We start from the raw sequence: 15,039 nt of genomic DNA, 5'->3' as shown, positions 1-15,039 counted from the left end.
GGTAAGGATTCATATGTTTAAGGAAAGTTAAAGAGTAATAGAAAAGTTTAAGAATCAATATATTAGCAATCAGTTTATAAGACAGAGAAAGTTAGACTGCTTGAGTTTGGAAACAGAGAAATCGTAACGTCTAAGGAAATGAATATAGTTTAATAAGTCGAAAAAATTGTTGTTAAGTTATTTAAAGGAAAATGATGTATGCAAGTGAAGTATGGAGGGCTTGTGCCTAGACTAAAAGAATATTATTGGTGTTAAAATTGTTCTTTCCAAGAAGTGATGAATTGTGTTAAAGATCTAGAGAGATCTCAGAAGGATTAAAAGAATTTGTATCTCACAAAAATCAACACTATAGAAGAGAGATAGAGATTATGATTTTTAATTACAGACTCGGTTTGAATTAGTGTATTCCATATCAAAGGATCAAATTTGATGTAAGACAGATACGATTGAATAGTAGAGTCTGGTACTGGAAGATTAAATAAGGAGTTAAGAATGAATATGAAATTAAGTTAGAAGGGAAAATAAGGGATTGTATTAAAAGTTCTGCTAGAAAATAGGTAAAGTAAAATTATTTTAAAAAGGATCAAGTGATATAGGTACTGTTTGCAAGGGTTTAAGAATGGGTACATTGATGATTGGTTTATAAGATAAAGGAAGTTGAAATGCTTGAGTTTAAATTTAGGAAAATTGCATTGTGAAGGAGTAAGAATATGAGTTGAATAATTTAAATACATTAATACTGAGCTAATTTCGATCGGAAAGAGTGTATATGATTGGAAGAATTGTTACGGACTGACAAGGTTGAGTGATGAAGAATGTCGTTAAAAGATTAAAGATGATGTCAGGTTAAGCTAACAGAGTATGGTGTAAATTTGTAAATGGTTATGTATTTGATTATGTAAATGTGATGTAGTGAAAGATATAAGGATTAATGTGTTTGAAGGAAGTTAAGGATATGTATATGCGATACGAACAATGACTTTACAAAGAATAATATTGTGCAATGAGTGTTAATTATCAAAGTTACGAAGAGGTGATAAAGATCAATAATCAGAGATAAGCAGAAGTGATAGGAAAAGAGCATGTGAACATGAAAGAAAATATATGATTTGTGTATAAGGAGGTTTTGATTTTGACGGAATAAAGGAATAATGGAATAAGGAAATAAAATGATAAAGTTTAAAGAATCATACGTGATAAAGGCTATGTTTGGTCAAGTAGACTTAGTCAGATAAATAAAGAATGATTAATATGTATTAAGGAAGTTTAAGAATTAATTAAGTGATGATGGAATAAAAGTTAGTTATTATTGCAAGGCAATTAAAGATTGATAATGAATTTGATTGATTTATGAATTTGAGTGATAAGAATTGATACTACTGGTTATATGATAAGTGACATGATAAGGATGTATAAAGGAAAAAGGTAGTTGGAGAACTAAATAAAGGAAATATTAAGTAAATAAAACAACATAAGAACATTAGAAGATATGTTCTTATTGTGTGTGCAGTGAAAATTCGAGGACAAATTTTCTTTTAAAGGAGGGGAGATTTGTAACATCCCAAAAGTCGGGTCAATGACCAAAATAGAATTTTGGTAAATTTAGTGACTAATTTCAGAAAAGACTGGAAGTTGGGACTTAAATGAAAAGTGTTGATGTTGGATTTAATAACAAAGTTTGAAAGTAATAAGGGTATTATGGTCATTTTTCAGGGAATATTTTTATTTTCCCTTTATAAAGGGTAATAAGCACGTGGGAAAGGAGATAATTTCTCCAGAGCCTTTTTCAGTCTTCTTCTTTCTCCTCTCCACCGTGAAATCTTGTATAAGGTAGTGGGTCTTCAGTTGGTTAATTCTTTCGTTTTAAAGCTTGTTTTGATTCTTGGGATGTTAAGAAAGATTAAAGAAAGCTTTAGGTGGCTTAAAACTCAAAGATTAACAAGTTATGAGAAATTAAGAAAAATGAGTTTTTAAGTGAATATTTTGAATAGAAGGAGTTAATAGAGTTTGAAGATGATTTTGACTTGTCGATGGTTAAATTAAGGAATATGAAGTGTTAAAATTAGATTTAGAACATGTTGAAAATTGAGTGTAATTCTTGAATGCCATATAAAGGATAGGATGTTGAGTTTAAAGAAGTGATTATTGAGTAGAAATGAGTTTAAGTGTGTGTATGAAAGTTAGGAATATTAAAGGATGTGAAAGATGAAGAGTTGAGATGAAAAGAGAGTGAATTTCGTGCATAAAATGGAATTTCTGGGTTGTGTGCATCGATGCATCTTCAATGTTTATCGATGCACTCTCAAATAAATGAACATTGAATGCAATTAGTGCATCGATGCATAAGGAGTGCATCGATGCACCCCCTTAAAATACAAACATCGAATGGGATTTATGTACCGATTCATAGATAGTGCATCGATGCACCCGTCAAGGGATGCATCGATACATGGTGTAGTGCATCGATGCATACCTTCATTAAAAGATGAAAATAACTTTCTTTTTAGCCTAAGGAGTAATAGTTTAGAATATATCAATTCGTATGTTGATATGTATCAATGTATTACTATGTAGATTTAGAACGTAATCTTGTTCCGGAATAATCAAAAGATTAGGATCGAGTCAAAGCAAGCAAGGCTAAGGTGAGTGCGTATTAGTTGGTATATTATGATGAATGGAAATAAGACTTGCGACAAGTCTATTTCCTATAATAGCATACATATAAGCATGTTATTGATATGGGCATAATTGTGATATATTATTGTATATGTGGTATGATCTGTGTGAATGTATATTATTGTTACGTGATTAAGATATCAATCATGTGATAATGAATTGTATGGATATATGGAAGGTGAAGTAAGCTAAAGCATGTGAACATATGTATATAAGATAAGCCATATAGATATGATTTATGAGAGTATAAGTGATATGATTGCAAGATTTCAAGAGATAAGCTATATGATATGAGTGGTATGATAAGAACCTATGTTTATGTGATATGGCTATGTGAATATAGGGTAAACATAATAATGATGCCCATGTTACATGACATGAGAGCTAGAGGTATAGTTGGCATGCTAAGAGTCGAGGGTTCTACGTGGTCTTTCGGGACATATATGTAATTCTGTGGAACATATATGTGGTACTTCGGTACACTTATTTGGTCCATTGTATTATGTGTATGGTTCTTAAGGAGTGGTCCTTCGGGACAAATCAGTGGTTCTTCGGGACAAATATACAGTGCCCCTAGTGGGAATTTATTCGAGCTATGGTGACAACATCAGTGCACAACCTCAATGAACTCACATATCTTTAGTTCTCCAAGATGTACATGGACCAATAAAGAAATAATATACAAAAACTTAACATGATTGTTATATGTGATTGAACATTTGGATATGAATGCATGAGTTTCATTTATTTCATATATGATATGTTCTATGTGAAATATGTTGATATGATATATGGGAATGTAAGTGAATATAATATAATTATATGATATGTTAGAAGTAATTTCATGAGAAATCTAGTGAACGCTATATATATATATATATATAGATAATGAAGTGGTGAACTATATGATTAATGAGAATTGAGACAAAGCATATAATATATTAATTGAGGAAAAAGGTATATAAATAAGTATAAATGGATATTATATAAGTTGTGTAGGAAGGTATATACGTTTAAATTAGAACTGTGAACTAACCTTGCTAAATTAGTAAAGGATATGAAATTTAGTATAAGAATCTAAGAAATCATATGAGAATATCAGAGGAATCAAATGACAATAAGTTATGTAAATGTATGTTTATTAAATAAAGATTTGGTGAGGAATGAATTAAGAGAATATAAGAAATTAGGATATTAGAATATGTAACGAGAATTTATGGGTGAAATGTTAAATAGAAACATATAGAAAGGAGAGATAAGATATGTAGGATTGCGATCAAAATTACAGGATTAAGAATAAGGTAAGTAAACGATTTAAATGAAGATAGTAGAATGTGATATAAGCTAAGTAGTGTAAAGTAAATGATTATAAGAATATGAAATAGTAAAACTCATATGTGATATTATAAGGTTTGTGTATGTATGTATTCATTTTATGAAGTGTACATGAAGATGTATGTTATAATAGCATTAATTATTCATATGCATTGTTAGAAGTTTAGTTTATATTATATGTTTTATAAGCCTCACTAAGTCATAGACTTAGCGTGTGATTGTTTCACATGTAGGTTATACAAGCGAGAAGAGAAGCTAAGAGGAGCAAGAGAGGTCAACATCTTCCTTACGAATATCGGATCAGAAACATATTAAATATATGTATTTTGTTTATTAGAATGTAGTTGGCATGTGGTATAAAGATTTGAATAGTATAAATGTTTTGTAAAACCCATTTATGTCAATTAATGAAAATATTAATTCTATCGAATAGTGAGTTGAATTTTTATCCACCTGTAAAGGAAAATGTTTTGAAAAGTCAATGTGACACCTAGGACTCGGATCCGGGTCGGATACGAGTTGAGGGTGTTACACTATTTGCAGCATAGCTCAAGGCGAGAATGACTATCTGCTAGCAACAAACCTTCGAGTTCGATTATATTCAGCTCAATGGCATATCAAATTTACAGTATAGCTCAAGGCGAGAAGGGTTATCTTCCAGCAACAAAGACCTTCGAGTTCGGTTACATTCAGGTCAAATGCATATCAAATTTACAGCATAGCTCAAGGCGATAAGGCTATCTGTCAACAAAGACCTTTGAGTTTGATTACATTCAGCTCAAGGACATATTAAATTTATAGCATAACTCAAGGCGAGAAGGGTTATCTATCAACAAATATCTTCGAGTTCGATTTCTTTTTGCTCAAGGGCATGTCAAATTTACAACATATCTTAAGTCGAGAAAAGCTATCTGTCAACAAAAACTGTCGAGTTTGATTCCATTCAGTTCGATGACACATCAACCACATGGTAGCATCGAGAAACTACTTTCTGGTTGAAGCCGAAGTCTTCAAGTCAAGAAGATGATCTGGGGCAATCTCAGCTTAGTACATCATAACTCAAGACGATAAGGGTTATTTGTCAATGAAAACTGTCGAGTTTGATTCCATTCAGCTCGATGATACATCAACCACATGGCGGATTCAAGGACTATTTTCCAATCAAATTTTCAAACCAAAGTCTTTAAACTAAGAAGAATACCGAAGTTGACTACAATTTGGCAATGAGAAGCCACATTCCGATTCAAATTTCGAACTACGACTTCAATTTTATATTGTTTCAAGATGGACTCGACTTCGTGACGGAGGAGTCATCCACAACTCAATTTGACAGGGATTTATTCCTAATTGCAATATCAGACTCAATTAGACTCAGGGAACCCTTCACACCGAACGAAAATTTGTGTCATTTTATCTTTGCCCTATTTTTTGTTCCACAAAAAAGGACAAAGAGGGGCAACTGTAGACACTCATTTTCGTCTGACTCGGGTTATTCATTTAATTAGTTTATTATATTATATAATATTAATTTGCATCGTATAAATGTGTTACATTTATATCATATACATGAATATATTATACTATATGTTATATTGCACTATTATTATAATTACATATTTATTCTATTTTTTGTTTTTTACAGACCTAGAATCCCAGTGTTTACAAACCCAAAAGCCCATATGCAACACCACTGCAGACCGAATCTGGAGCCCGAACCGACCCGAATCTACTAGAGCCTGACCCAAATCAAAAGATTAGGGTTTTCAACTCCTACCTTCTTCTCAGCGTTGCAGCAGCCACTGCATCACTCGGTCAACTCTGAATTTCCTGACGATGTGTTCTCGTGGGGCACTAAAAATCAACAAATAACAATTTCAGTCCCATTAGGAGTCTAAAACCCAAATAACCCGAACTAAAAATAGATTTCTTATGGGTATAAATTGATGTAAACGATTACATAGAGGGACAGAAACACGACGGAGGAATCATATGAAGAACAAAGAGATTCAAATTTAAAAAAACCAAGGGGACCACGAGCAACAGATTCGAACATAAAAGAAAAACACAAAGAGGAAAACCAGAGAGATTTCAAGGGGTTTCCGATCAAAATGGGATAAGTTTTTCTACCATCCATCAAAACTAGAGAAATCAACAACCATTTTACACAGCAAAGAGTTCTAGGGAAAATGAGAAGAAAGAACTTACCTTTTTGCTCAGAATGCTTCGATTGCTTCATCGGAGAAGAGGAAACTCATTCTACCATCGAAGGTAACCCCGTTTCCTCTATTAATCCATGCTTAGAGTCGAGCATTTTTGAATTTGTTTGGTTTTCTGTAAAAAAATAAAAAAAATAAGAGAGAAGCGAGAGGAGAAAGTTGCAGCGTAAGGGAGAAGAATGGAGAAGCGTGTTTAATTTAGGTTTTACTTTTTTAGTAAAATATTGTTAAATGATCTTTTTGAGCCTGTGGCTCTACTGTGTATTTAGATTTAGGGTCGTGGTTTTATGGCATTTGGGTTATTTACATTTTTAGTGTCTGTATTGTTTAGTATTTTTGTTGAGTTAATCGATCTACGGAATCGGCCAAGAGGGGGGTGAATTGGCAATTAAAAATTTCGTGGAAGCTTTTGCAGAAAATTTAAAGTAATTGCACAGCGATTTACAGTGGTTAGACTTTCTCAAACAAAGTCTACGTCCACTACCTTAGCTATCCACACTAAGGATTTTCCAACAAATTCACTAATTTGTTCTTTCTTTTGAGGCCAAAGAGATAACCTTACAAAATTCCTCAAGAGTATACCCCAACTCTTGAGAACACTCTTTTTCCCAAAGAGAATATTACAAATTTGCAAACTTACAAGAAAACCTCACAAGGTAAGATGTTTGCACAATTCTAGAACAAAGAAAAGAACACTCAAGGATAAATACAATTGAGTACAAAAGTGTTCTTGAAAGCAAATGAATATTGGATGAAAAATAGGCTTGAAATACTCAAACTTGAGGTTTGATGCTTTCTCTTTGATTCTCTCTTGATTCTAGTTGATTGATGTTTCTTGTTGTTGATCAATGGCTCCAGAACTTGTTTAAATACCCCTTGAATCAATTCTGAACGTTGGTGATAATTAGTGGGGATAATAGAGCCGTTTAAGTGTGAAAACAATTAATTTTTCTAGGTGGAGCGTCTCATGCATCGATGCATGATCAAGTATGCATCGGTGCATTCGTGTAAAATTTAAATATTTTGACCGTTGGAACACTTGATGCATCGGTGCACCAAGTGTGCATCGATGCATGAAATGCATTCGATGTTTTAAAAATAGCCTGATGCATCGATGCATGACTTGTGCATCGATGCATCAAATGCATTCGATGTTTTGAAAATATTCAGAGTGCATCGATGTATGGAGAGTGCATCGGTGCATGGAATGCATTCGATGTTCAATTAATTCATCGATGCATCGATGCATGGACTGATGCATCGATGCATGCCTTTGAATAATTGATTTAAGGCTTGTTTTTGGTTCAAAATACTTTGTGAAAATTGTTTCAAAAATAGTTTAAGTACAAATCACAATTTTACACATTTAGTAAGGATTAAAATTGATCTTGAAAAACTTGGAGTAATAATTTGATATTCGGTTAATTGAATCGAATTTGTAAAATCATTTTTGAAATCTTAAAATTCATTTAACTTAATTTGTTATATCGAAATATCAAAAATGTTTTCAACAATCTCCCCCTTTTTGATATAACAAAACATTTGAATAATTTTAAGATTTGTTTAAGAAATTATTTTTGAAATCGATTTTGAAAAACTTACTCCCCCTTACTATAGCACATCTTAAATTTTCTCCCCCTTTTTGTTAAATCAAAAAGACTCTATATAAACGTTTTAAACAAGAATTTTGAAAAACATTAGCCAATTGATTTATTAATAATAAGCTGCTAAGATCACAATCAAAAGAGAGATTAGCCATTAGTTTTCATAAACAATATTCATAATAAAATGTGAAATGGCATAATTGGTCATATATCTAATGATGCAAAATGAATAAAATTCAAACCAAATATATTAAAATTAAGTCCAAACATTCAAGCATCCAAACATCCAAACAAACATAAACATTCAAATCAAAAAGTTTAACAATCCAAGTTCTTAAAGTTTAAAACCAAATATCATCAAATAACGTTTAATCATCCATAGCAGAATCGGGAGGAGGAGGAGGATAATGAGCTCTAACTTCAAGAGTAAGAGCATCCATACGATCACGCATCTCCCTCTGAAACTCATTAATCGTAGACTCCATGGAAGCAAAACGCAGATCAAACGACTCTAGAAAAGATTGGAAATAAGGTGGCGTTTGATCATCTTGCCGAGCTGGTACTTCCTTGCCAATATCTCTCATAAGCCTTTGAAGCTCTGGATCATTATCAGCGTCAGGAGCTGGAGGAGGAGGAGGAGCACGAGAAGAACTAGGAGCAGCTCGTGAAGAACTAGCTCCCGGGGTTTGCTTACCGGGTCGAAAAGACCATAGTCCGGTGTTCTCATCCAATTTCCAATCCGATTTCTTTAAGGATGTGATATTGATTGGGTTTTGGAGCGGAATAGGATTGTCAAGGGAGACATCTAGGCCGAGTTTGATAAACAAATTGCTTAGTAGACAACCATAAGGTAGGGTTTCTATATGCTTTGAGGGAATGATGTTTATGATATCGACAAGCGCGCTAAAGACAATATGTGGAAAATTGATTTTCTTTTTGTTCTTTATACAGTGCATCCACCATAAGTCTGTAGTACGTAGTGTGGAGTACCGACCTACGGATGGTCTAAACCACCAAGAGATCATTAAGTGAAGAAATCGATCGTGGTGAGACCTAAAGGTACTGACACTAGCATTAGGGAGATATGGATATTCCACATCTTCCTTCTCATTAAATAAACCCTCGTCATCTAAACCAAAATGAGATGCGATGGATTCAGAAGTAATAGTGATATATTGTCCTAAAAGATATGATCTAATCGCTATAGTACTGCACTGAGTTGTGTTCTGAATACAAACCGCATTGGAATAAAAGATGCGGACAAGTTGGTGAAAGACGATGGGTTGAAGAGAAAATAGTTTATCAAACTTCCATCGGCGAAGAATTGAGAGGTATTCAAATTCAAGTTTTATCATAGCTTGTAGAGAAGGAATACGCTCTTCCCTAATACGATAGGATTGGAAGGAGTTCATGTACCTAGAGTACAATTCATCCCTACGGTTTTCAGGCATGTTAAAACAAGTACTAATGAGGGATGAAGGAATATTGGATGGATTTTGAGGTCTAGGAGCGGGAGGACGGTTTTGGTGAGACCGACTTGAGGATGATCTAGGGCGTTTGGGATTAGACATGGTTAGGGAAATCGGAAAAGAAATATCACCTGCAATTTAAAAACACATGTATGCACAAAATTCAATCCCAAAACTCAAATGAGTCCTCAATAATTCAAGGTTCTCTAACATAATCCTAATGGGCAAAGTTTTGAAAACTATTTAAAATTAATATCATAATACGCATAGTTTTCATGAAAACAACACAATTGAATCAATAATTTTCGAAATAATAATAATAATTTTTTTTTTGAATTCGAAATTTCCAAATAATTTTGAAAAATTATGCGTTTTTGATGAAATTCGTTGTAGAAACTAGTTTAGAATCATCATATAGCCAATGCCCGATAATTATTTCAAACTAGAACTAATCTAAACTAGTCCTAAGTTCAAAAATTTAATGAAATAGAGTTTTTGTGAAAATACCTTGAAAAATTCGGATTGAGGGGAATGAGGAGATGTTTTGCGCGATTTAATGAGTGTAGCAGGTTTGTAGGATGAAAAACTTGAAGAATCCGATGTTTTCCCGAAGATTTTGAGCAAAAATAGAGATTTGAGGTGAGAGGGGGACGAACGGTCGAGAGTTTGTGTTTTAGGTTTTGAGAAAAATGAAGAAGATGAAGATTTTAAACCTAAAACCCGGCGGATGCATCGGTGCATGGTCTTATGCATCGATGCATATTCAAGGATGCATTGTTAAATGCATCGGTGCATGAAGCGCAAAAATGTCAAAAATCCATTTTAAACACTTAAAATGCTAAATAATTTGGCTCTAATGGTAATGGCAACTCATATATATAAAAAATTAATTATGTTCAATCAATCAAATTAATCTTCAAACTTTATTTGAACATAAAATTAATTTTTATTAAGAATCATAAACTCCCCCTAACTAATAGCAAGAATACAATCAAAAATTATTATTATAAGCATTTTTCAGTATTTATTAAAAGTGCTAAATTATTTTAAACACTAAGTGAAGATAGGTCAGTTAAACCTAATTCTCTTCTAAGTGTCCAAAATCTTTCTTTATCTAAGGGTTTTGTAAAAATATCCGCTAATTGGTGCAAAGTATCAACAAATTCTAGAACTACATCTTCCTTAGTGACATGGTCTCTAATGAAGTGATGTCTTATTTCAATGTGTTTAGTTCTAGAGTGTTGGATGGGATTTTTAGTGAGACAAATAGCACTAGTATTGTCACACTTGATAGGAATAGTACCTACTTCAATTCCATAATCAAAAAGTTGTTATTTCATCCATAAAACTTGTGCACAATAACTACCAGCTGAAATGTATTCGGCTTCAGTGGTAGATAATGCAACACAATTTTGTTTCTTTGAAAACCAAGAAATCAGCATATTTCCAAGGAATTGGCAAGTACCGGAGGTGCTTTTCCTATCTAATTTGCATCCTCCATAATCCGCATTAGAAAAAGCATGCAAGCTAAAACTAGAGTCTCTAGGATACCAAAGTCCTAAACTAGGAGTGTCCTTAAGGTATCTAAAGATTCTCTTAACAGCTAGTAAATGTGATTCCTTAGGACATGATTGAAATCTAGCACATAAGCAAACACTAAACATAATGTCCGGTCTACTTGCAGTTAGATAAAGCAAAGAGCTAATCATTGACCTATATAATTTAACATCTACACATTTACCTCCTTCATCTAAATCAAGCTTTGTTGAAGAGCTCATTGGAGTGTTATGAGGTTTCCCATTTTCCAGTCCAAACTTCTTGAGCATATCTTTGACGTACTTAGCTTGATTAATGAAGATGCCATCTTTTCTTTGCTTGATTTGGAGTCCCATGAAAAATGAGAGCTCCCCCATCATGCTCATCTCAAACTCACTTTGCATTAGCTTAGAAAATTCTTGGCAAAGAACATCATTAGTAGAACCAAATATTATATCATCAACATAAATTTGAACTACTAATAAATCTTTACCTTTTCTCTTTAAAAACAATGTAGTGTCAACCTTTCCTTTTAAAAAACCTTTTTCAATTAAAAAATTTGACAATCTTTCATACCAAGCTCTAGGAGCTTGTTTTAAACCATAAAGAGCTTTTGTCAATTTTAAAACATGATCCGAAAAATTTGAATCTTCAAAACCTGGAGGTTGTTCCACGTACACTTCTTCTTTTATAAAACCATTTAAAAATGCACTTTTAACATCCATTTGATATAATTTAAATTCATTGAAACATGCAAATGCCAATAACATTCTAATTGCTTCCATCCTAGCTACGGGAGCGTATGTTTCATCATAGTCTATGCCTTCTTCTTGAGTATAGCCTTGAGCAACAAGTCTAGCCTTGTTCCTCACTATATTACCACTTTCATCAAGTTTATTTCTAAAAACCCATCTAGTACCTACAGTAGATTTATTACTAGGCCTTTCAACTAATGTCCATACTTTACTTCTCTCAAATTGATTTAATTCTTCTTGCATAGCCATAATCCAATGTTCATCTTTTAATGCTTCTTTGATGTTCTTAGGCTCTATGCATGAAATAAATGCAACATAATTACAGATATTTCTAAGAGAAGATCGAGTAGTTACCCCTTTTGATGGATCACCTATAATTTCACCATCCTTGACGTAGTTGTACTCTCTTGGAAAAAATACTTCCCTTTCTTCAATGGTTGGATTCTCGAGGGGATCATGAGTTTCCTCATCTTTTGTTTCTTCCTTTGATGATGATTCTCCAACGTCATGTCTAACGTCATTTGCTTGTACAATACCTACATCATCATTAACAGAAGAATCCTTCCTTGGAAGGGGATTATCATCGAAAACAACATGTATAGACTCTTCTACAACTAAAGTTCTTTTATTAAATACACGATAAGCTTTAGAATTTAAGGAATAACCCAGAAAAATTCCTTCATCACTTTTAGCATCAAATTTGCCAAGATTTTCTTTACCGTTGTTTAAAACAAAACATTTACATCCAAAAGGATGAAAATAGCTAATGTTAGGCTTTTTATTTTTGAGAATTTCATATGGAGTTTTCTTTAAAATTGGCCTAATCATTACTCGATTTACAACATAACAAGCGGTATTTGTGGCTTCCGCCCAAAAATATTTTGGCAAATTATTTTCACAAAGCATGGTTCTAGCCATTTCTTCTAAAGTTCGATTTTTCCTCTCAAAAACTCCATTTTGTTGAGGGGTTCTAGGTGCTGAAAAATTATGGCTAATACCATTAGAATTACAAAACTCAATGAATCCAAGATTTTCAAATTCAGTTCCATGATCACTTCTAACACTAGTGATAGAGTAACCTTTTTCATTTTGGATTATTTTTGAAAATGTGATGAAATTTTCTAATGCTTCATCTTTAGTACTTAAGAATAGTGTAACATCCCAAAATACGGGTTAGTGACCAAAAGTGTAAAATTTCAGAATATGGTGATTAAAGTATAATAGTTTAATAGTTTAATGATTTGTTCGGAAATATTTCCTAAAAGTTTATAGTAATTATCCAAAGAATTAAAGGGCAAAATGGTCATTAGACTTGAAAATTATAATTAAATGATATATATATATATATATATATATATATATATATATATATATGGATAAGGATGGGAGATTTTCTAGAAAAATCTCTTCTCTCTTTTCTTGTTCATTTTCTCTTCTCCACGTGGGAAGCCAAGCAAAGGTGAGTTTTCTCTTGAGCTGATTATGTGCTGAAATTTAAGTTTAGTTTTGATTATTAGATGCTAAGTAAGATTAAGGAAGGATTAATTTGCTTTAAAACAACAAAATGAAGAGTTTATGAGGATTTAAAGATTTGAAGTTTTTGAATGAAATATCGAAATAAAGTTTATATTGAGAATTGGAAGTTGAATTTGACTTGTCATCAAGTCAATTAAGGGATAGGAAGTGTTAGAATATGAATTTGAACATGTTGCAAAACTAGTATAATTTTTGCAATTACATAGGAATGACTAGATTTGAAGTTAAAGAAGTGATTAGGGAATAAGAATAAGTTTAAGTATGTGTATTAAAGTTAGGAGTATTAAAGGAAGTGAAATAGGAAGGTTTGAGCTGAAATAAGGTGATTTTCGAGCTCAAAATGAGATTTCTGGGCTAGGGGAATCGGTACCCATTCAAGGGGAATCGATTCCCCCTCAAACGAGTATGAATTCCAGAATGCTAGAGGGGAATCGATACCCCCAAGGGGGGGAACCGATTCCCCCATAATGAAAAAAAGAAAGAAAGAAGAGAGACTAAACTATTAATCCCTTAAATTGGTAGGATATTAGAGGTTAATTTCAAGACTTGGGCATCTGATAATCATCTTGAAAATTATGCTTATGTAGATATGGAACGTGACTTTGTTTCAAAGTAAACGAAGGGTTAGAATTGATTCAATTCAAACAAGGCTAAGGTGAGTGCATGTGCATAACATGATTATGTTAGTATATTCAGTTTTAGAACTGTGATAAGTCTAGATTTAATATCTTGATACATGATTCATTCAATATTATTAAATATGATATGAATTCATACCATATACATTATGGGATATACTATGCAGATTGTGGTAAGTCTATGTTCCAGATTAGAGCTTATATATGAATGAGTTACGAGATATCTATATTAGGTATATGAAGTAAGTGTGCTGTGTTTGTTATGGTTTATATGTATGAATGAGCATATGTATTGACATGTTACAATATATATATATATATATATATATATATATATATATATATATATATATTATATGAGTTGTGTAAATATGTAGATAAATGTGTTAAATATGTGAAATAGTTAAAATGATCAATATGATTTCATAAGAATATGAAATAAGAAGTATGAAAAGGACATAAGAAAGAATATGAAATATACATAATATGAATATGAAATCATATGAGGGATGACATGTATGTATGTATGTATGTAATGGTTATATGAAAAGGTATAGGTAATAAGATGATCATATGAACATGTGATAAAGAGCTATAGAAAAAGAAAAATGTGATATGATGTATGAATATGTAATAAGGTAAAAGACAATGCCATGAGATGAGTTATGAGAACTGTAAGTATAGTTGGTATGCCAAGAGTCAAAGAACTACCTATGTCTTTCGAGACATATGTACAGTATACCTATGTTCTAAGGAACATATGGATAGTTTACCTAGGTTCTTCGGGACCTATGGATAGTTACCGAGGATCTTTATGACCTCTGGATAGTTACCGAGGATCTTTATGACCTCTGGATAGTTACCGAGGATCTTTATGACCTCTGGATAGTTACCGAGGATCTTTATGAACTCTGGATAGTTACCGAGGATCTTTATGACCTCTGGATAGTTACCGAGGATCTTTATGACCTCTGGATAGTTACCGAGGATCTTTATGACCTCTGGATAGTTACCGAGGATCTTTATGACCTCTGGATAATTACCGAGGATCTTTATGACCTCTGGATAGGTCCTTCGGAAAATTCATGGAGCTGTGGGGACAGCATACGTGTGCACAATCTCATAATACTCGTATACCTTGGGTTCTCAATAGTGTATATGGACTTAAATAAGACATAACGAGGATGTATATAGTTGTATCTTAATATGGTATTATTACGATTTGTATTGGCTCATATGTGGTATAATAAATGATGGTATGATAGTATAATTGT

This window comes from Hibiscus syriacus, unplaced genomic scaffold, assembly GCF_006381635.1.
Source record: "Hibiscus syriacus cultivar Baekdansim isolate YM2019G1 unplaced genomic scaffold, ASM638163v2 tig00111272_pilon, whole genome shotgun sequence".
Lineage (NCBI taxonomy): Eukaryota > Viridiplantae > Streptophyta > Magnoliopsida > Malvales > Malvaceae > Hibiscus > Hibiscus syriacus.
The sequence above is the reverse complement of the archived record's forward strand: the minus strand, read 5'-3'. Positions refer to the sequence as shown.